Source organism: Micromys minutus (genome assembly GCF_963924665.1).
Source record: "Micromys minutus genome assembly, chromosome: 21".
In the NCBI taxonomy this organism is placed as follows: domain Eukaryota; kingdom Metazoa; phylum Chordata; class Mammalia; order Rodentia; family Muridae; genus Micromys; species Micromys minutus.
In genome coordinates this window covers 13,296,065-13,320,293 of record NC_137956.1, presented here as the reverse complement: position 1 = coordinate 13,320,293, position 24,229 = coordinate 13,296,065, and the positions used below count along the sequence as shown (strand labels likewise).

Here is a 24,229-nt window from a genome sequence, read left to right as displayed (position 1 = left end):
GAGAGAATAGTTGAGACAAACATTTTTCTACTTCGGGTCCATCTCTGTTTAACTCTAAATAGAGCGGTTTACCGCATTTACCAACAGCATCTTCAAATACTAAATATTGCCCACATTCTCGGCAAAGAATTTGCCTGATGTAAATTTTAGCGTTCATTTTTTAGCTTGTATCACCACAGGCAGAAAAATGCGATGTTGTTATCCGTCCAGAAACACCTCCCCCCACAACAGACAGCTCCCACCTTTTTCTATAAAAAAACAAATGTTTCTAATTCCGACATTCTTTTCATGCCTTTGAGAGTTCTTGTTTGGTTTATTTACACATTTTTGATAAATAATTACTCTGTCCTTAAAGTTGGTTTTATATCTTTGGAACATTCGCTCACTTTCATCAGACTAGTCTGTATTCCTATTGAGTTGGAAGTCCTTCAAGAATGAGAGATGTATGCACCTCTTTATTCCCAACAGGCACGGAAGATGGGTAAAACCAGTAGCCAACATTCAGTGATCATGAGGGTGTGGCTTAACTCAGCTGCTTATGCTGGGAGGGAGAACTAAGTACTTTACTACGGGACAGATTGCCACCAAGCTTGCCTTCAAGCTGCCAGTGGGGTGGGGGACATCTGGAATGACCCTTGTGGGGCTAGAGAGAAAAATTCAGGGTGTCACAGAGGCTCTGGGAGAAATTCTGATGCTCTGCCCTCCCTGTTGTCTCAGGACCCCTGTGGTTCTTAGATTTTTATTTCAAAAAGGGAGTGAAAGGTCTTTGAATCCTTTCTTGTACTTCCTGAGATCTCCCTACTGTTATTATTTTCCATTTAGAGAGTCTGAGAGACAGGTTTTTTTTTTTTTTTTTTTTTTTTTTCCTGAAAACCTGTGTAAAGTCACGGGAAGTGCTTACACATGTCCTGCACTTATCATGTCACATTTTTCTTCTATAAAGTGGCTTTAAGAGAGGTTGCTCTCTTTCTTTCCATGTGCTATCATGAGCTCAGTTCTTCCATTTACATTCTTAAAAATCAAGTTTTTTTTTTTTTTTTTTAAAAAGTTTTTCAGTAGTTTTTCATTTCTGATGACATGGACTACTTAGTAAATATTCTGTATTTGACATATTTTAAGGGCCTAGGGTAATCTCGACTCATAAGTAGGCATTTCAGAGATGTCAAAACTGTGGTCCTTCTTCGTAGCTTATGTACGAGGTCCAAGGCAGCACAGGGCTTCCTCCAGGTCAGTGAGTTGGAAAGTGGCCAGGTTTCTCTTCACACCCAGACCCTATTGCCTGAGGCTTCCTTCTAGTGTGTAGAAACCGTAATTAGGAAGGCATAAAAATACTTAAATAAGCACCAAGGAAAGAAAAGTAAAAGTGTGGCCAAAAGATTTTGAAATGTAGGTATCTGCTGTCGTTCCCGCCCCCCCCCCATAGGCTCCATGGAGTTTTGGGAAGACGTAAGATTTACTGCATATTGTATGTCCTGCCTCGGTGACCAATAAAGATAGACATGAGCTGATGCTTTCAGGGCTTTAAATATTTCTCCTTAAATAAATCTAATGTTTTCACTCTGGTCTGAACATGTCACAACTAACGACCAATGTGCCCTGAGAAAGGAAAACGAGTCCATTCATGAATCATCCTCTGTTCTCACTTGAGACAAGTTAATTTCCCTTAAATTATCAGGTTCTATCTTAACCGTAGGCCATTTGTGGGTATCAAGAATAAATGTTTGTATGTTTGGCCTCCAGTCTTATGTTTCACAACAAGAGCCAAACTGAATTAGTCTGGTAACACAAAAATACTAATGTGCAAAGTCAAATTTTGAAAAAGGTATAATTCTTAGAGTCTAAATTTGCTCTGCCACTAAGACTTGAACAGGACTTTTTTTTTTTTTTTTTTTTTTTGATTAACATGTTAATATACCTAAACTAAAAAGATATATTTTTCTTACAAGTAGTTATATCAGATTAAAGGACAAATATCATGGCAGGCTGGATGAATAATTCAAACTTCACCTGAAAACCAGACACTAAAGTAGGACACTCAAGATACCTGCCATCTTTAAGATCCAATTGAGCAAAAAGATGATCGGGCCAGGTGTGTCAATAAATTAAGTTTCTTGAAAACTGGCTCTCAACCTCATCTAGATTCCCCAGTCCTCTGAATGAAAGGAAGAGTAGCCTTTACAAAGAATAGATTTTACAAAGACTGTTATTTCATTGACGTTAACAGTTTAAAACTGCTTTTCTCATCCAGTGTGCTGGCTAATTGTTGCAGTAAATATTAAAAAATAAAAAAAATCGGTTTATCTCCTTTCCAACCCCGAGGTCTCACTCCTCAGGCCCGACCTGATACAGAGTGTGCACCTCTGGTGCCTGGTCCCAGCCGCCAACACGGCCCAACTCGTCCGCGCAACTCCCTTCCCTTGGCAGTTTTCTACTGCCTGTTCTCCGCCTCTGTCCCAGGGTATTTCTGCACCCCAAAATCCCACACAAAACCAACTCTGAAGCCCTATAACTTTTTATACAGGTTTATATATTCAACTCTCAGTCCACAAATCCTCTACACAACAAGATTACATCAAATAGACAAGGATACAAACTGCCCTTCTGTATGAGATATTAGACCTGTAAAATCCTTAATGTTCATAGCTTTTTAACACCAATAAAGCCCACCTGGGTCCAGCTGGTCCACGGGAAGCTCCATGTTTCCAGGATCTCTAACCTACGTTGTCTCACCTCCTCCGACCTCTCCATCCTCTGACCTCTTGTCCTCTGACCTCTTAGACCTCCCTTCTCTCCACCTCCCTCGCCCCGCCCAGTCACTGGCTTTCCTTTATTTTACTAATTAAAATGCGAAGGTTCAGTTGGAGTCGAGACTAGGCAGCCCTTCTTGGGAAAGTGGAATTAAGTAGTGGTGGGAGAACAAGCAGAATTTCAAGGTGACCAGGGCTACAACTCACTCTCCTGCTGGTTTTACTTGTACCTCTGTTCTCTCCAGTTGTGTGGGAGCATGCTTCATGAATCTCAACTTCCCCCATCTAGATGAGGATGAGAGCCAGTTTATGTAAATCTTGACTGTTTTCTTCAAGAAACTTAAATTTATTTATTGACAAATATTTAAGTTGGCAAATTTATTTATACCAAACAACAACAAAATACCAACATCAGAAATTTCCCCAAACAAGTTATAGTTATTACAGACTTGAAATTGAGTTCTCTTTTCAAAGGCCAGTGCTACTATCCCTGCTAACCCACTAAATTATCATCTTTGGATAAGAAATCAAAAAGTGAACAAAAAACAATAATAATAAAAAAGCCTTGTTAATTATAGGCCTAAGATGAATTCAAGCATACTTTTACAACTTAACATGAAAGTAGTTTAGATATACGTGCATTATTAATGGGAGATTTAGGCCTCCTGGTACTTGTTAATTTTATTTCCTAGTTCAACAAAATTATAACATTTCCATGATCAACTATATATAAAGAAAAATTGTTTTATCAATAATTTCTCTGTGACTATGAAAAATTCAAGAAAAAAAAATTCTACAAAGCAAGCAAACTATGAAGCCCAGTGTGACCACAGCAATCTCAGCAGAAATGTGACTTAAATCTCAAGTCGGCAGATTTAAGACAGAACGGGAAAATGTCTGTCAGGTGGTGAGAGGTGGGTCTGAATAGACCAGGAGGCTGGAAAGCTCTCCTAGGCTTCTCAGTGCCTCACCACGTATAAAGACAAACCACTCATTATCAACACAGGGCCAACGGGTGGAGGGGGGGATGGAAAACCTTCGCATGTTCTATCAGCATTTTACATGAAAACTAAAAGAAAGAAGAATAGCTAGGAAAGTCTGTACTTGCACCCCAAATGATTTTTTAAGAAATCAGAGCCTGATGTGGTGTTGCACACTTTTAATCTGAACATTTAATCTGCCTTAGTGGGCAGGGAGGCAGAGGTAGGTAGATCTCTGTAAATTCAAGTTCAGGCTAGTCTGGTGTGTATAGTGAGTTCAAGGTCAGCTAGGGGTATGTAGGGAGACCCTGTTTATTTATTTATTTCTTTTTAAATCATAATTTAAACAAGCAGTCATCTGAGAAAAGCAGGAGCTATCTTAATGAAGCTTTATACTCATGTAATACATGTCTCATCTCAGCTACCTCTTAAATAAAGATGTCTTCTGGTCCAAACTTTCACAAAGATAAAGTGTATTCATCCCAGACAAAGAAACAGATTAAAGATTACAAGATTTATAAAGTAATTATACTCTTACCAAATTGGAAAGAGTTTAACCTCCTCTTCTACAAATGCATTACAGACAGAGGTAAACATTACCGTGGTGACGCCAACATGGTCTTACCCTCAACATTAGGCACTTGATAAAATTGCCCTGGGCTGGGGACACTTATGTGGAGCTTCCCTGGCATGAAAGACCCTGGCTTTGATCTCTAGCATTACCAAAGGGATCAGGAAGAAAACAAACCAAATACACACCTCTGATTTAAAACTGGAAGGAAGAACAGAAGCGAAGGATGTAGGGATAAAGGAGGGATACAAAGTTTTACATGTGGTTACAAATATATATATTTGTATATTACATACAAATATATTATATATTATATATATATAAATGATATTTTTACATAAAATAGCATATATTTTTATATAAAAAGGGATTTCCTTAAAACAAATGGTTTAAAAACTTGAATCTTGTAAAGACTTTTGTATGAATATCAAGCTATGGCAATACACAAAACTGAAGTATCTGGAAACATTTTGTTGCCCGTGGTCTCCTGTGCAATCACAAATACTCAAAAGGTCTTTGACCTTTACAGCCAGACTTTCGTGTTTGTCTTTAAAGTCTTCATTGACATCCAGTGTGAGGAAAGGTACCTGGCTTTCAGAGTCTGATGAAGCCAGCTTTTGTGTTTACAGTGAAGTTTCTCTAAGTATTCAAGAGGAGTGCCTTGTTCTTTATCCCTTCTTCACACACACACACACACACACACACACACACACACACACAGAATAAATTATATATATATATGTATGTACGTATGTATGTATGTATGTATGTATGTATGTATGTATGTATGTATGTATTTAAGTATTTCTCTGGAGTAGCTCTAAGATAAATTATTCCATCCAATTCAAGGCTTTGGCCAAACTGGTTATTGATCCGGTCATGCCAGTCTTGATATATTATCCACTCTGTTTCAATCATGCAGTCAGATTTATACAAATTAAATGCAAAAATGCACCTGTCACTATACACAGATTGTTCAGAAAATAATACAGGTTTCTCTGCGACTTTGAGCGTGCTATTGAGAGAGGCAAGCTGAGCTCGGATCCAGCTGAGACAGGCGTATGATTGGAAGGGAAAAGACCACCATTCCGGTTTCTCATACATCATCTGAAGAACGTTCCCACCGCTCTTCTGTTGTCAGTTTCTCAAATTGTCTTGAGCATTCTGCACACGGTACCACCTAGTGACAGGCTCAGGAACCACTTCCCAATCCTCACAGACTGGCTTTAGGATATTCACAAACGTTGACTTCCGGCAGCATTGTTCCCTTCGGTGGTGGAGATCCTGATGCGTGTACCTCTAGAGCCGGTCGAGGGAGAAGGGCAGAGCCTCTTAGGTAGGGTGGCCATGCCTAGCTCTAGATGACTCGGAACCTGCAGGAACGTGGCGGGGCTGGTGGCTCGGGGTTGCAGTGTCCAAATCTTGACTATTTTTAAAAGATCGTCTATGAGCTGCTGGTTCACATTTTTGGTTCTGTTTTCCATTGGATTTTTCTCTCTTTACATGACTTGATACCAATCTTTTACTGCAGGTTAGACCATCTCATCCTATCCCTTGGGTTAGTTCCCTTGCCAATTACCTGACTAAAGCAACTTAGGGGAGAAATGGTTTACTTGGCTCACAGATCATGGGGGCATATAGTTCATCATGACCAGCAAGGCATGGGGGCAGGAGCGTGAGGCTGGCTGCCACACTGCTTTGGCAGTTCAGAAGCAGAGCAAGAACAGGAAGTGGGACCGGGCTATAAATAAAACCTCAAAGCCCGCCTCCGGAAATGATGACCTCGCAAACAAGCCATGGAGGCCTGTAATTCTAGCACTTGAGATAAAAGAACATTAATTTGAGGCTACCCTGGGCTACAAAGGCATGTAAGGTCAGTCTGGACTGTGGAATGAGATTCTGTCTCAAAACAACAACATGAAACAAATGATCAAAACCAACAGAAGAAACAAACCTGAAGGGCATTGTTGTTGGGTACGGTGGCCCATGCCTGTGATTCCAAAACTCACTCAAGGAGCCTAAAACCAGAAATTTACAAGTTCAAGACCAGGCTGAGCAAATCGGTTTGAGGTCATAGTGTGATCTTGTCTTGCAAAAGAGAAAAAAACAGGAGGAGGGAAGTAACAATGTTATAGTTGGACAAGGACAGAAATGCAAGCAGCAGTTAGATGGAGGTTGCTGTGTTACAGTATCCTGGCAGACGCTGGGTCTGCACCGGGAAGTGACGTGTGCAGTGCAAAAAATGCGGTTCTAGGATCTGGGGATGTGTGTGTGAGATAAAGGAAGAAATCTGGGTTGCACAGAGCAGCCTGAAGGACAGAGTCAGCTATGGGGTGTGGACAGATGGAGCAGGAACTGTCGCAGGAGTAGGACCAGAGATTGCATTTGCACACGTTGAACTTGCAATGCCTATTTAAACACAGAAGCAAAGATGCTAAGTAGATGGCTGCATATGCAAAATACAGATGGGTGAGAACCATCCAGGATGGAAGGAGTGTGATTGACAGGTGAGCAGTTCTCCATAGACGAAGCTGCAAGTCTTTGTAAGTCAAAGGTGCGATTTGGCTGGCTGTGAGGTGGGATAGAAATTCTATTTTGTTCCTAGCAGGAACTAGGAGAACTGTTCATAAATTTAGCTTCACAAACAGTCACAAAATAGTCAGGTGTTAATTTTGACATTAAGAAAAAGCAGTGTTTCCTAAAGACACAGATGCTTGGTGTGCAGGACTTCCTAATTCTCTCAGCGAGCTTTGGCCTCTTTTGTTAGAATCGGTGCTGCATTGGGAGGAATTTCTACCCGAAAGAATAACTCATAAACAGTAAGCGCTGCGGCATCCGGCCAGTGTCTCCTGAAATAAGTTAAGCAGGTGTGGAACTTTGTAATCCCAAGGATGACATCAAGGCCTGATGTCTTGGATTCTTCAGACCAGACAGGGAGCAGCCCAGCATCTCTGCCAGAATGACCTCTACTCAGTGTATTATTTCCATTTAAATATTTAGTCATCACGAGAGTTTTCCATGGTTTTAATTCATAAACTATGGTTGTGTCTTTAAGGCCACAGGAGCATGACAGTTTTATTTTTTCTTCAGCTGTCTTCTTCCTCTGCATCGACGTTTTTGTTTTATTCTCATTTAACACTTAATGTGCGCAACTGAACTATCATTTCTTTCAGAAATATAAACATCTATATGTACTTCTGAATAAGAAAATAAGGAGATATAAAAACAGTAGTCCAGCTCATGGGTAAGGGATACAAATATAACGAAATTATAAAGGTAAACTAAGATAAGACATAAATTCAATGGCTTATGTTTATGATTCATTCATGTATTATTCACATATATACATACATTCTCTGGTTAAGAGTGTGCTTTCTGGGTCGAATGTGTCACAGTGGTTCGTGTTACCATATGGTTCCCAGAAAACAGCTTTAGAGGATTCACATGGGTTGACACTGGAAACTCATGGGTTCTGCATATTTTTATCTGTTTTAACTGAGCAACCCAAAACTTTGTATTTATGTGAGGAAAAGATGTTCTGCTGCATTTTCCCTTAGACAGGATTAGGTGCTTCTCATTCTTTTCTTTTACCCCAGCCACTGTTTGTAGCTAACATAGTTATGACAGAACAGGATCGTTCTCTGACTTCAGCGATGGTTTATTAAAAGTTTGGGTGAGTCAAATGATGTGCGCGTGTGTGCGATCCCACATATCAGAGAAAATATACAAGGTTCTTCTTCCCTCCATTCGCCCCACAGTCCCTTTTCTATTTTTATATCACATACTCGAGAGCGTGCGCGCACACACACACACACACACACACACACACGTGTAGATTTGACATAAGAGAAAAATGTAATATTTACTTAACGTCACCATCTCTGGGTCTACCTATTTCCTTGCAAATAATATATAATTCCCTTGTTCTTCAGAGCTGGATGAGCTTCTATACATATAGGAGTTCATTTCTTGGTGAGCACGTAGAGTATTCTGCACCTTGGTGACTGTGAGCATCTTCTGGGTAGCTGATTTAGATCTCTTTGAATCTAAATCAGGAGGGGTGTGCATGGGTCGCATTGTCATCCCATTTTTAGCTTTCAGGGAACTCCAGAAACCATTACGGTACTGCTCCACCAGCAGTGAATAAGGTTCCTCTTTCCTTGCATCCTTGACAGCATTTGCCATTTTTTTCCATGACAGCCATTCTGCCTGGGGTGATATAGAATCCCAAAGCGGTTTTCATTTTGCATCTCCTCTGTGGCTGAGGATGCTGAACAGTTTTGCGTGTTTATATTGACCATCTGCATTTCTTAATAAATACCTGTTAATTCATTTACTTATTGATCGAGTGGGTTTTTTTTTGTCCTTACTTTATGTATATGGATGTTTTCCCTGAATGTATGTCTATGTACTACATGTATGCCTGTGTTTTTGTGACCAGGAGGTAGTATGAGACCCCCTAGAACTGGACTTATAGATGATTGTAAGCCATGTGGGTTCCAGGAATTAAGCTTGTGGAAGAGCAGCCAGTGCTCTAAATCACCTGCCATCTCTCTCTCTGCTTCCCTCCCTCCCTCCCTTCCTCCTCCCTCCCTCCCTCCTTCCCTCCCTCCCCCTAACTTTGGGAGTTCTTTGTAGACTCTAGACTCCAGAGTCTATATACTAATTCTGCCTGATACTTGGTAACATTCTACCTTCTGTAGGCTCCTTCTCTCCCATGCAGATGATCTCAGGGATTTCATTAACTTCTCCTAGTACTCGACACTGAACGCCAAGAAGTCATGTATAAAAGACGACAGTGCATTCCTTTCTTCATGTGACTGTAGCTTAGATAACACGGAGACAGTGGCGAGCATGAGGGGTTGGTTCACTCCGAGCAGCAATGCCCTGGGATGAGGTGCTGAGAACCCGCACTCCACCCCGGACTTAAAGCTCTTGGGTCACGGGCACATCTTTTTCTCATCAATACAATTTGTCTACTCTGTGCCAAGAGATGAATATTTCAGCTTCCGAATGTCTTTTCACATTCAGTCTTCTAGGTTTTGGTGTTGTTGTTTGTTAATTCTGTTTTTCTATTGTGTTTTTAGTTTTGAGACATGGTCTTGCTATGAAGCACTGGCTGGCCTGGAGGTCACTATAAAGACTAGGTCAGCTCCAAACTCACAGAAATTCACCTGCCTCTGCTTCCCAAGTGTTAGGTTTAAAGAAATGTACCATCGTGTCTGGTTTCATTTTTTTTTTTTTTTAAATTTCAACAGAACTGTCAAGTTCTCAAATACCAATCATGTCATTGATTACAAAACCAAAATAAGCATCCGAGTATGCACACTCTGTGGCCCCTCCTTCCACCACTGATCTTGGGCCACTCTTGTCACAGTGGGCAAGGCAGAGGAGTGAGATCGAAGGAAAGGTGACTTCTCTGTCAGAGTAAAGTCGAAGCAGTGGTAGAGAATGACCGTCTGTGTGTCTTCATGGTCTCAGAGTAATAGCACAGACCAGGGAAGAGGCTTAGTTTGAATTTGAAGGAAAATGTTATTAGAGTTTAGAGTCAGGGCGAAAGGAGATTTTCCTTGAGTAATAGTTGTGCAAGGCCATGTCCTTCACAGCTCCTCCCCACCTTCCCTGTACATGAGCACACACACACATTGATGCACTTCTGTGTGACTCAGCTGAAAATATTCACAGATGATCTTCTTCTTCCTTTTCTTCTTTTCCTCTTCTTCCTCTTCCTCCTCTTCCTTCTTCTCCTCTTCCTCCTCCTCTTGCTCCTCCTCCTCTTCCTCCTCCTCCTCTTCCTTCTCCTTCTCTTCCTCCTCTTCCTCCTCTTGCTCCTCCTCCTCTTCCTCTTCTTCCTCCTCCTCCTCTTCCTCCTCCTCTCTTCCTCCCTCATTTTCTTCTTCCCTCCTCCTCTCCCTCCTGCACTGGGTTCCCAGGTGCTGTGATTAAAAGCCTGTGCCACCACACCTGGTCAGCTTACTTTTATTTTTTTATTACCTTTGACCTTCAGGATTGATAGTAACCTGCCAGGGTGGATAAGCTGGCTGTGTGCAGTTTACTGTTTTGATTGGGCCAGTGTCCCTTCTGTTAGGTTGAAGACTCATCTTAGCTCTGCCCCCTTTCTAGCATTCTTTGCCCCATGCCCCCAAATCCTGAAACTAAAATGTTCAAATTTGTGCTATGTGGGGGCCTCAGGAGCTCACTTCGATCCACAGCTCACTGGCTGGTGGCATTTAAATTATCACCTGGCAATGAGATGCAGCCAAAGCTGGCCCCTAGAGGCATTCAATATGCAGAAAGGGCAGATGCCAGAGACTTCACCTTTGGTAGAGGTGGGGATGGGGTCGGGGAGGGGGGAGAGAAGGGAAGAGGGAGTGAGATACCTGTAAACATCACCTTTGTTACACACAGGGATGTGGAGGGGAGGTGGGAGATACAGAAAGAGAGGGAGGAAAGGAGAGGGGGTTATTGTAGAAGCAGACTGCATAAGGAAACTGAAAGGCAGGATCAGAGCTATGGCTCACTCTCGGGAAGGGCACTATGAAAGCATACAGACACCTCTGGGGTGTCTAAGTGTAAACTAGCCCTCTGTCCCCACTTCAGAGTTCTTGTAGGTGCCTCTGAGCAGACGCTTCCTGTTGCTCCAACTTGAACACCACACTGGTCCCTTGCCACAGGGACACACTTCAACCTTGCACAGTGGTAGTCAAGAGGACCCTTGGCTGTTCTCTAACACATGTCTCCGGGCTCCCGGATACACAGCAAACGGAGATGACATCACATGGCATGTGAGAAAACAAAGGAAGTCTAAAGAAACGGCAGCATGCCACATCCCGGAGACCCACTGACTACACTTTGAGTTTCCTCTGAGGATTACTATACGTTGAGGACAAACCTGAGATTTGTTTCTGTACTTCGAGCCTCATCCATTTAGCTTTTTTCTCTATTCTCTGAAGACCTACAAAAATATTCATAATATTATGCTAAATGAAAATACATATTATGATCCTGCTTTAAAAAATATACAGGCATAATTTTAGAGAACGGAAATAGTCTATGTCCAAGCCAATAAATATTCTCCTTTGGTGTCATGAGAAGTAATAAAATGGGTGTTCTGGACTTCAACTTGTTTGGATTCAAATTCCAGTAAGAAAGCACTTTTTTCCCCCTCTATATCTCAGATTCCTCATGTGTAAGGTCTGATGAAGATGAAAGATGATTCAGACTAGAGCAATGGCAGGTACACAGTAGGGCTGCATGTGTTAGCAGGTACACAGTAGGGCTGCATGTGTTAGACATTAGTACATGCATTTTTGATGCTTTTTAAAAATTGTTTTATTTACATTTCAAATGTTATCTCCTTTCCCAGTTTCCCCTCTGGAGATCCACCCCCATCTCATCCTCCCTCCCCCTGATTCTGAGGGTGCTCCCCCCCTCTCCCTCCTTCCTCCCCTGCACTGACATCCTCCTACACTGGGGCATTGAGCCTTCACAGGACCAAGGGCCTCTCCTCTCATTGATGCCTGACAAGGCCATCCTCTGTTACATATGTGGCTGGAGCCATGGGTCCCTCCATGTGTACTGTTTGGATGGTGGTTTAGTAAAGGGTTAGAGTCTCTATAATCTAGACTTAAAGTTTCATTTTAAAATTTATGTTTTCTAAGGACTGTACTCAAGTTGTCAGGCTTAAGGTCAGATACAAAGAGAGGCCTTTGGTATTATAGTAAACTCTACATGAGTTATGGCTCAACATGTTTGCCACAAAAAACATTGAAGTTATTAGTTTTTCATAAGCCAGCTTGTTTCGGTCAGTTCTATTTTCATAACTACTGTGTCTTATCTTTCTTATAAACATATCATGTCCACTAAAGCTAAGGGCAGGGCTATTATACTGTCCACTTAAGTGAATTTGTGTGTGTGTGTGTGTGTGCGTGTGTGTGCTCTGTCTGTTCTTTGGCCATACTGCCTTGATCATTTCAAAACAAGCTGCACAAGAGTTAGGATAGGGATGTAGAAGTTGAGGATTAAGTCCCATGTCCCAGCAGGAGTGCTCCACCTGGGGTTAGGGAAAAGACGAAAGTAATTTTCCAGACAATAATTCTGACAGTTTATTAAAAGATAGCTGAAACTCCAAGATATTGAGTTTGTGTAATACTTTTTTGGAGACAGGATCTCATGTTTCCCAGGCTGCCTCATGGTTGTTGTGTTCCTAAGGGTGACCTTGAACCAAGTTTTAGGACTACAGGCATGTGTCACCACGTCGGCTTTGTTTATCTTCATTGGGGAGCAAATCCAGGGCTTTGTACATACTAGGCAAGCATCTACCATGTGAGCTTCATCCCCAGCCCTGAGGATAACTTCTTGATCCCAACCTCTCACCTCAGAAAACTAATTCAACACTTAACATTATTTATTCCAAGATTAAATTATATTCTTTCAGGACCTTGGTAGTTCCCACCAATTTAGATTAAAAAAAAACTGTTAATATACATAAATGGTCTTTCCATGGGAAAGATGTGACAGCTGAGTGTCCTTAGAGTAGCAGGTAGGCAACTTGCTTCTCAGTATACAACTGTATCCCAGGAGAATGTCTCCATCTCTCCTTGCCTTTCATATATTTGCTGGGACTTTGCAAAAATGGCTTGCTGGTTCTTGTCAGCTTGACAAAGCCTAACATTTCCTGAAAGTTTCAGACAAGCAGTCCATGCCAAACTCTTAATGGAGTTTTAAAGGAAGCATCCCAGGAGATGTGTTGTGACTTACCTGCTGGGGGGTCTTCTGTTGTCTTCAGGGGAAAAGCTAATGACTGCAGGGCTTTTTTTTGGGGGGGTGGAGGACTGCTGGTCATGGGATTATTGTTGGCTCTTGGCTGTGGCATACCCTAAACTAAGTACTTTTGAAAATCAGAGCCAGGAGCCGGTAGCATGTCCTTTCTCAAAATAACACTGCCTTGAATTACTTACAATTACTTAACTTACTTGCAGGGAACTAATGTAAATATTTGAGAAAGCCGACTCCCAGGAAACACATAGCGGTTTGGAACTCTGAGTATTATCTTGTAACTGGCTTACGAATGCAAATCCTGTGGGTAAACCAAAGGTGGAAACAGGAACTGTTCGACAGTTGGTAAACCTGCCAATGAAGGACGTGGTCTCTGTTAAATCAGTGGACCAAAAACATCACCACCACCACCACCACCACCACCACCACCAACAACAACAAAATGATATGGCCACGAGGGAGTGTGGAAATTATGAACAATAAGGATAGAGTGGATGCTAGAGGACATGTTAGAGAGCATTGGTTCAGAGTTGAGGGGGAGCTGCAGGGAGAGGGATGGTAGGGCAAAGTCTTCTTGCAAAAGATACACAGCAGCTGAACAACGAAGCCAAGGAGTCTGAGAAAGCAATGAGAGTTTCTCAATATCTTCCTGACTGAATATGTCCTAAAATTAATTTTTTTGTCTCATGTAAATTTATTTCTATATAGGGAGGGTGCTTCCTTAAATAATGCGGTTCAAGCAATGACTCGCCTAAGTTCAGCCCTGACCCACAAAACTAATAGTAGTAACTAACACACACACACACACACACACACACACACACACACACACACAAAATGGTAACTAACATACTGAATGTAAAGCTCAAGCACCACATTTAAGGAAATTCAGCTCCTACGTTAGAATATTTCTGAAAGCCGTGGCAAGGAATCATCCTCTCCACTTGCAGAAGAGAAGCAATAAAATTCGGTTTGTTCATAGAAAACCACGCCGCCGGGTCAGAGACAGCATGCAGTGTCGTTAGATCTTAGGTCATTAGATTATCTTGGCTAGCTCTTTACTTAGATGAGCCATGCTGCTTGCGTTGGGCCTCCAAGCAAACCATATGTGGCAAGAATTGACGTATGACTACGTTTTCAGAACACCACTGTGTTATTTCATAGGCCTCTGACGTTTGGCCTTCCCCCAGAACAGACATGAGTAGGCTTCCTCAATGCCTTCCTTTTCCTTTTGTGATACTTACTAGCTCCTTAAGGTGACTTCTATTTAAGTCACTCCTCCATATCCAGGAGCAACAGAGATCCTTGGAAAAGAAAAGTTAATCTCTCTCGAACACACTAGAACAATGAGTCTTTGTAGGTCAAAGGGAAATAGTACCTGAGGGTGGAGCTAATCAGCACTCATTCCAAGCCAGGGTTCTCTTTGCCCCTTCTTTCCTCAAATAAAGTTAGAAGTGGGGAAATAAGCTTTAGAAAAACATTTGAAGGAGAATTGTATTCCAAGCCCTATAATGGCTCTTTTTTTCCCTAGTCAGAGGCCACCCAGAGGCTTAACTGATGCTCTCTTGGAGACTCCTGAAGGCATTCGCTCTTGGGTAGCTGAAGTGCATCTCCTTCAGTGGTGAGACTTCCGGGCCACACAGAAGCAGAAGTGGCTTTCTGGTTTTTGCCTCCGAGATGACTAGTCATTAGCTGCATGGCTTAGAACTCACCACCAATTCCCCCAGACTTAGCAGCAGAACCTGTGTTTAGCATGTGTGAGGACCTGGGTTCAATGGATAGCACCCTTCCTCACAAAATGAAGTAGAGATTAGGTGTTCTCAAAGGTCACCCTAAGATTTCCTAGATACACACACACACACACACACACACACACACACACACACACACACACTTTGGAGGACTATGGAAGAAATGAATTAATTAAATTAATTGTGAATGGCAAATGGGATAATCTTGATAATCTTTCCTAGATTTGTTGTTGTTGTTTTGGATTTTTTAGATTTATATTTAATTCTCTGTCTCTCTGTCTCTGTCTCTCTGTCTCTCTCTCTCTCTCTCTCTGTGTGTGTGTGTGTGTGTTGGGGGCATACGTAAATGTGTGCATCTGGTACTCAGGAATCCAGAAGAGGCTATTGGATCACTGAGAGCACAGGGCATGCTGGGAACCAAACTGCTTTTAACCCTGTTCCCAGTTTAGAACTACCAGCCATTTCAGAAAGTAGAGGGGTCATCAGCAAATTAGGAATTAGTTACAAGCTGACTCCTCTGCTCTAAGCACTCCAGAGTTACATGGAAAAAAGATATTTTAAATTAGTAATTTCATTTTAAAAATGAGATGTCTTTTATTTTTGAAGTTATGCTAGAACCATATAATTTCTCCCCTTTCTTTTCTCCTTCCAAAAGCTCCCATATAATCTGCTTTGCTATCTTTCAAAATCATGGCCTTAAAAAATTATCATTGTTGTTACACGCGTATATGTATATTCCTAAATATAGCCTGATGAGCCTGTGTAATGTTACCTCTATGTGTGTTTTCAGGGATGACATTTGATATTGCATAACCACTTGATAATCACTAATTTCATTTTATTATCAATTTGTCATTCATAAATCAAATTTTCAAACGGGTCATTTGAAAGCCATAAAAAAAAAAATCACCAAGAGTGGCAAGACATGAAAGTCTCAAAATAAAACAATGACCCATAAATCACAACAAGTAAAGATCGGAAACCTTTCATAGTCTCAGCCTTCATCTCCACGAGAGGCGGAGGCGGGCAGGAGCTCTAGACACAGATCACCGGCCTGCAGAGGGGCTCACTGCTGGCTAAGGACTCCACTGAGACTTTGGGACGGTGCCTGGCCCAGCGGCCTCTGGATTGGCCTCTGCGAGTCACGTGGTGTTGGTAGTCCAAGATGGCGAGCAGGGTCGTGTGGTGCAGCCCTGTCCTCTGTAGCTCCTGCTCTGGTCCTGCATATGCTAAATGAACCACAGCACCTTTTTTTTTTTTTCCAGCTTGAGTCTGCGGGCAGGACCTTAAACGCCTTGCGGTGGAGGCCCATCATAAAATGTTCCTCTGCCTTGTGCAGTGCTGGGTCGCGCTCTCAGAGTCTTGCGAACCCAGGGCTCAGCCATTTTGGTTTCAGCTCCAATTTTGTGTTCCAAGAGGGGAGCATTTTAAAGACGTGGGTGTGGATTTGGCTGTTTGGTTGTTCATGTATACCTGTGATCTTAGCACTCGGTAGGCTGAAGGCAGGGTTACAAATTTCAGGCTAATCCGAACCACGCAGCCAGATTCCTGCCTCAAACAAGCACACAGGTGTGCACAGGAAATGATCCAGAGATTTACCTTTAAGTCTTGCACTGTGCCAAACTTTTATTTTTAAACTTAAACTGACCTCATTTTATCTATAATCTGGCACTTATGTCCACTGAAATTTCCTGTCTTCTCAAGAGCAGGGAATTGGAAGATAACATGGGTGAGAGCCCCCAAGAATGTTAGAATTTATAAGGCTGATAATTCTTTTAGAGAAAGAAGACAGGGAGAAGATGAAAAGGAAAATGTCAGATACACAAAGGGTATCTTTTTAAAAATCTGAAATACTAATTGAGATGTATTTATAGTAAATTTTGTTTGTCCTTCATTGGAAATTCTGATTTAACTGAGTATTTCGTGTATTTATTTTGTAAACATATCAAATAACTATTTGCTAAAAGATAATTCATGTTTGGTTTCCTGTGACTTCAGAGGGCATCCTGTTTCTTGTACAGAAAGTCTCAGTCTGAGCGTTGTTGACACGTGAGACTGTGCGAATTTTTATTTTGATGGCTGTAAATAGTAGTCTGTGCTTAGCATGTTTGAGCTCCACTTTAGCCACCAGCAACACACACACATGCACATGCATACACCCATGCACACGCACAGACACTGACATTCTAGCCTGGATATTCCTTGTGGGTTTTGTATTGTAGGAACTTAGTTTTGTTTTGTTTTTCTTTATTGAGGCAGAGGAGAGCCATCTGAGCTTTCTGAGCAAGAGGCTTCTAGATCATGAGAAAGAAGAGCTGTTCTCAGACTGGTTTTCCTACTGGCAAGATGTAGGTGTGAGACTGAGGATTGTAAGCGCAACCGTGGAAATCTCTTTTGCATCACAATTTGCAAAGCACCTCTGCCTGCATTTTCTAATTTGCTTGCTGCCAAGTTCATTATCATTCACCTAACGTTTGTTTTCTTTAGGTATTTCTCTTCGAAAACAGCACTCATTCTTAGACCTTGCAGAAAGATGAGCTTTGACTATATTTCCTGCTATGAAACACACAAACTTTTCTGCAATCTGATTTTTTCCTTTCACCCCTCAAACTGTGATGTTGTCAGTAGACCTGGCAGCCATTTGACTTATGGGCAAAGAAGATCCCTCTGTCCTTGGCAGACAGGGGCGTGTAAACCTGGGCTCCCTTCTGTCTGGGATCCAGCGTGAACATGTTTCTCTTACCTCCACGAATATGGCACTACACAAACACCAAAACGCTTGGCTGTCATTTCAGCTTGGCATTGTCCCCTCCACAATCTCTTCAAAGTCTATTTGTGCTGCTCCAGGGTCATTCTTTGGTTGCTCTGTTCTTTCCACGCTGTGATGGCCAGGTGGCTTTTTCCGATGTGCCCACCTCCCAACTGCTGTTCCTGTTCATGGCAGGATCTGAGCTGTCCTGTGGGGAAGTTGCATATTTGGGGGTGTTATGAAGTAATGTGCAAATATTCTCCTTCCCCCTCAAACCAACGTCTCCTGCTTTGGAGGTTTTCAGTGTCGGACTTAGGTTAGGACAAAGCTGAGAGTAAATGAGTTGATCCAACAAAAATAGAGGAAAGAACTAACTGTCCTTAAACTCTCTAGAGCCGGCTGGCCTTGAACTCACAAAGCCTCCCGTCTCTGTTCCCAAGTACTGAAAGTAAAGGCCTGCGCTACTATACCCTGTGGACAACATTTCTTAATTCACAGAAATGTGCATATTTTAACATGGAGTAGTGGTTTCTAATGTGTTACCATGCAAAAGAAGGAATAATCAGGTATCAGCGATCATTTCAAAGGAGCACTCATGACTTTAACATTGAAGTTAAAAAAAAAAATGGGAGTAAGTCTCAGAATTTCTGCCACAGCAAAATAATTATTATTTTATCAAATTTTATTGATATACTATTCTAACCATTTTGAATTTAATTAGCTATGTCTATCTAGTCTTACATAGGTAGCTAATTGATTGATTTACTCTTGCTGCTGGGAATTGAACTCAGGGTCTCTCCCACAATAACCACGCGCTGTAACTTTTTCTACCAGCTATGAAAAGAACCCAGAGCCTTGTATATGCTCTGTCGCTGAGCTGTACCCCAGGGTCAGCACTTATTTAATTATTAATTTGTGTCTCTTTAATTGTGGTATGGCCACACATGTGGCAATCAGGGACAACTTGGCTTGAGTTGGTTCTCTCCTTCCGCTATGTAGATCCTGTGACCAAGGTGGAGTGTCAGACTTGGTGACAAGTGTCCTGGGTGGCTCCCAACATTTATCTTGATCTCTTTGTTTTCTCATTTATACTGTACAAGCCTGTGATTGTGCTTCATTCTAAAAGAGCTGATGGACGTAGCGATTCTGGTCTGTCAGTAGAGGTGGTTCAAATGCTGTTGAGAAGGCTTCAGAGAATATGTAGGACTTAACAACCAAAGAAAGCCGCACTAGCCTGGAGGGAGACATCATCCGTGGTACATGCTCTACATCCAGGTTAATGGAGATTTAAATTCTCTGAAAGCTGAGTCGCACGTAGATATTCAAAGTGACTAGGGCCAAGCATTCTGTTTTTGAAGAGAAAACTACAGGTGTTTTCTCTCGTCTATGTGGAGGGTGTTACACAGTCTGCAGCTACGGCTTGATGCCACCCCTAAGTTCACTTCTGTCTGAAAACTGCTCTGAGGAATCCCCAGGGAGCTCCATTTTCCTTCTGTTGACATCTGGTTTGTTTTTTCAGAGACTTAGTCTTCAAAGAATAGGAGAGGAGGGAGGCATGATTTGTTTAGGTTTAAAGATACAGTCTTTCCAGATGGAGCCTCTGTTGGGTATTCTGGTGAGGGCACACTACGGAGCTGAGGAGATGAAAAGGAACAAGTTTTTCGTTTTCTCTGCTCAAACTGGTGTCTGAGATACAGACCGACCTCAGCTCTTCCTGCCCTCACCATTAATCTTCAAGACAGTCTTTATCATTCCTTGGACAATTAGTTGCTGTCTTTCATCATGTCCTGAAGCATTTAAAACGATCTCAGCTTGGAACGTAAACCTCCTGTATATAAACACCCTACTGCACAGTGCTGTCTCTCATCAGTGGTCATCACTGGATGTCAGATGCACCATACAGTTTAGGTGACCTGGACTTTATCTAAAATTCTGAGGTGAGAAAGATTAATTATTTATTAGAACTAATTATTAGCTAATAATTACTTGTGACTTATAATAATTAGATTGAATTATTAACTAATAATTAGAAATAATTATTAGAAATTAGTGTTTTTTTTTTTTTTTACAGATGGTAAGATAATGTGTTCACTGAAAATGTTTCCTCCTAATTAAATCAAGAAAACAAATGTTTATTATAATTGACTTTCAGGGACCAAAGTTTCAAGTTTTATTATTAGAGTTTCTTAAAGAGAGCAATTACTTAAAAACAAACTAACAAACAAAAATCCTCTTAAAAAGACTTTTAAATATCTACAGCTATGTTCTTTATCTTCTCAGCTCTGCCCAAGCTTCCTTTTAGCTAGAAGTATGCATAGCTCTTAGAACCACTCAAGTTTATTGGCTTGTTCACACCAACTGTGATTTTATGATTTCTTCTTTGGTTTTGACTGGACATCTTAGAAAAAACACACTGCTCTTTGGGAGGTGAGCTGTCTCCTCCTCCCCAAGGCTTGATGACTTTATTGATAGGGTACCAATGCTGACCAAGGAAAGGAAGAGCGAGCTCTGGAAAACCAGAAAGAAAGGTGTTTTTTACTGACGGGACAGGCTCTTGGCATCAGGTTTTTAGAAGCTACTGGCTCAAGCAGCCAACAGAGGAAATGTGCCACATTGGTGAAAAGAATGTGACTCTCCAAATTACAGCTGGCAGAAAGCTGCCCCTGGGTTTACATTTGCTGGGGGACGTCATCCTTGGCCACAGTGCAATGAAAGATTCATCATCTTCGTGGGTGACACCGGGCAAAGCAAGGTTCAGTCTCCTGTTGCCGGGGGGGGGGGGGGGGTTGATGGTTATGGGAAGAAACCATGCAAAAGTTGGCAGTTCTGACTTACCGAGCTGTCAGGCCTGTCCAAGTACAAGTTAAGGGGTGTGAGCCCAGGTAAACGAAATGCTCACCGCTGAAGAAGCCATCGTGGGTTTGAAACCACCGAGGCACATCTCGAACTACCAGGGCCTTGCCCTTGAAGACAGCACTGTCTCTGTAAATGGCTGCAGTGCAGGTTAGATGATTGGCATTCTGGACTAAGCATGTGAGAGGGTGACTTTCCTCAGATGGGTAGTGGTTACATTCGCAGAATTCAGCTCATCAGAAGCACAGTTAGACCACTGTGGAGAATTTGGGCTCTGGCTCCTTTAATATAAAAGCTCGTCATATTTCATAATGATTGGAGCTGCAGACATTACCTCCCGTCGTGGTTAGCCATAACTGTGAATAGAAGGATTTGAATAGTGAATAGAACAAGAAGCAGATTTATTCTCTTAAGAATCTAGCTATACCAGTCCCTTTAGAAAGTGAAATTTTTGTGATTTGAAGAAAAATTGCTTAATTATAAATAGAGATCTCTTATGTTTTGTGTTGTGATTTGAAGCTCAAATTACACATTTAGAAATGAGTACTTAAAGTGCACTGTTGTTTGATCTCCACTAACTGTTACAACAAACGAGCTGTAGAGTTAAGATGTTTCCAAATTTGTAGAACTCAGTAAAGCAATGATCTCATGAACTTGCTGGGGTCAGATTTATTCATTGCTGTTAGTAGATACAAAATACAGACTGATTCAAAGGAATAAACGAAGAAAGCAGATGTTCTGAACAGAATGAGGTGTGAAAATAGACCATTCATGAAGAGGAGTCCTGGGACTTTGTAGAATAGAATTTGCAAACGTGTCAGCCACAGGAGCCCAGCAGTTTCATTTAGTCAGGGGCCGACAGTGTGCCAAAGGCTGTGTTGGGTGCTAGGAGTAAAATAATTTAAAAGTGAAGTCCCGCTTTCAAGAAGCTCCAGCTAGGCAAATACACATGCAGCCGCCACAGTTACAAATGAAAAACGTCCAGGTGAATAAGGAAAGCAACAAAGTTAGGAAAATGGCTTAGAGAGCAGTAGCTGAGGTGCTGTTTAGTGGGTGAGCAGGAGGAGGGTTACAGTGGGGGGAGAAAGGCTGAGATCCAAAGGACCAGACAGAGCAAGGTGTTCTCAGGGAACGGAAGCAGTTGGCATAGTTAGATCCAGGCATCTGTGAGGGAAGTGGCAAGAGACGGCCCAGAGTTTGCCCAGTGGTGGTTTGGATAGGAATGGCTCCTACAGACCTCGGGGACAGCCTTAGTCATGTTTCAATGCTTAGCCACCAGGAATGACATTATTTGAGAAGAAATAGGAGGCGTGGCCTTGCTGGAGGAAGTGTGTCACTGGGGGTGGGTTTTGAGGCATCAAAAAGCCCAACCCAGGACCAGTATCTCTCTCCCTTCCTGCTACTGGTGACTCCAGTTATAGACCGCTCAGATACGTCTCCAACACTATGCCTACCCATGTGCCAACATCCCTCCCAACCCCCCCTCCCCCCCCGCCATGAAGATAATGGACTGAATCTCTGAACTGTAAGCCAGCCCCAATTAAATGCTTTCTTTGCTAAGAGTTGCCATGGTCAGGCTACCTCATCACAGCAATAGAACAGAGACTAAGATGGTCAGACGAGGCCATGGGGGACTGGAGAGCCTTTTCAGGGAAGCCCTTGTGTGAGAAAGATTACTGTGAGAACTCTGAGGAGTTGGAGAGTCTGCACTGGGGCTAGAGTGCTCTTGGAGGATAAAAGGGTAGGAGGCAGAAGGCACACTCAGGCGGGAAGATGACCGACCGTACAAAACTGCTTCCGCCTGGCAGCTCCGCCCATTTTGCCTCAGCTTTAAGTGCATGATGGGATGACGACAGTCAATATAAGTTCCTTTATGCTCGCCGCGTGCTCCTTAAATAGCTACAAATTCTGCAGTTATACAAATAATAACAATACCTTTACACGTAAACAACAAAAATGATAAAACAGCTGGCTCCCCAAAGGGTCGCAAGTTATTTTGATGTTTTAAAATTTCGTTGCCCGAAATATTGCTGGCTTAGATGTGCTTTTCTTCTACATATATGTGAATGAAGAATTTTTTTTTCAGAGTCAAAGTTACTTCAAAAATACATCTCAAATTTTAGACAGATCGGGGCCAGTCGTATCCCTAAGCCGGTCCGTTTCGGCTCCGTTACTAAAGCAGCCACGTGAAGTGCGTGGCTGGGCCGCCAGGCTAGGGAATGACACGTGATCACTTGGTTCTGGAGCAGTTTCAAATGTCTGGGGCACCGAAGACAAAAGCTCTCACGGGCCTGTGTAGCCTCATCCGGGGCTTTGCTATGCACAAATGAGAAACTCAGCACAAGCTCTCTGCTACGTTGGGCATCTGTGCTTAACAAGGGTTACCTGTGGTAGACGATTGCCCTCTCAAGCTCAGAGTGGGACTGTGGCTTGCACAAATGCAGTATCTGAAGCTGGTCCACCGGAAGGGGAGACACCCCAGTCTGCCGCACACCGTGTAGGATTTCCAGTGTCTTTAGCATAAGCTGAACAACGGGCATCTAAACATTAGATGCACGTCTCTGAGTTTTAAGAACACTTGGAAGGGAGGGGTTGTTGACTGTAGGATGGAGCCATTCATTCGGTCCCCCACTGTCTCAACTGCCACCTCTCTCCTTTACTGAGCGCTGTTCAGGAGGCTCCGAGCCAAGCGGCTCCCACTCGCCCGTCCAGTCTGTTCCCACAATGCCCAGGGAATTGCCTGAGAGTATTACTATTATTCCCACGCTATGCTAAGACCAAGCTTTAGAGAGGTTCAACGGGTTCTTTTGCATGTGTTTGTGTGGTTTAGTTTAATGTGAAAATGTTAAAATTGAAGGGCATTTCGAAGGAACGTGTTTCACCAGAACTTAGAGGGTTAAATGGTGAGAGACTAAAAAGCTTAGGAACACATCCTTGCCAGTATGCAATAGGGTGAGAGGTTTGCTGGGATCCTTGGCTTTATTTATCGTTACCTAGAGAAACGGGTCCTCTGTTGTCCATCTTACAATTTCCAATCAGTATTTGAATACACAATTTCCAAAATTTCTAAGCATGCGTGGTAAGCAGGATATGTTCAGAGCTGTTCAGCCAGTGGGTCAGCTGTGGTCCACCCCGTGACTTCACAGTGAGGGGTGAGGTGAAGGACCCAGCAAACCCCTGCCGCAGCCCGCCTCCAATGCGTGGTCATTGTCTTCCACAAAACCAGGTCCGATCAAGGTAGCAAAGCATTGCTTTAAGCTTTTTAGGAAAATTGGTAGACGTAGAAACAGATTTCAGCGGCTGAAGAGATGGCTTAACAATTAGGAGCATTGTCTGCTCTTCCAGAGGTCCTGAGTTCAATTTCCAACAACCACATGGTGGCTCACAACCATCTGCAATAGGATCCAATATCCTCTTCTGGGGTGTCTGAAGACAGCTACAGTACACTCATATACATAAGATAAATACATAATCTTAAAGAATAGATATTAATTGTTTACTTTTGATACATTCCATTCAAAACATATTGGTGGTTAAAATGTTAATTTTATATAGGTGCATATTTCCATGTGTATATGTCAGGAATCAGTGCTAAGGGCTATTGCTTACCACTATATATATATTATATATATATATATTTTTTTTTTTTCATGGACAAGCAGGTGAGATAGAATGGCCACAATACTTTTAACTGAGTAATTGCATAAGAAACATTTGTTAACTGTTGACTACAATTAATAGGTTTGCTGATATACCTCCTGTTTTTAATTGAGATCTATTTCTTTTTCCTTTTTTTATTT

At 42.2% G+C, this 24,229-nt stretch overlaps 1 protein-coding gene and 1 pseudogene across 3 annotated transcripts in view; one reads left to right on the top strand and one right to left on the bottom strand.

Annotated features, from left to right (window-relative positions):
• The window catches only part of LOC308434192 (deoxycytidine kinase-like), a 50,054-nt pseudogene extending 44,272 nt beyond the window's left edge, over positions 1 to 5,782 (bottom strand). The window contains exons 1-2 of the transcript in view: positions 5,080 to 5,782; positions 4,776 to 4,975 (exon numbers count right to left, since the gene is read on the bottom strand). The product of the transcript in view is annotated as a deoxycytidine kinase-like (transcript). The remainder of the gene's footprint in view (positions 1 to 4,775; positions 4,976 to 5,079) is intronic.
• Positions 1 to 24,229, top strand: part of FILIP1 (filamin A interacting protein 1) — a 144,264-nt gene that overhangs the window by 20,033 nt on the left and 100,002 nt on the right. The window lies entirely within an intron of this gene.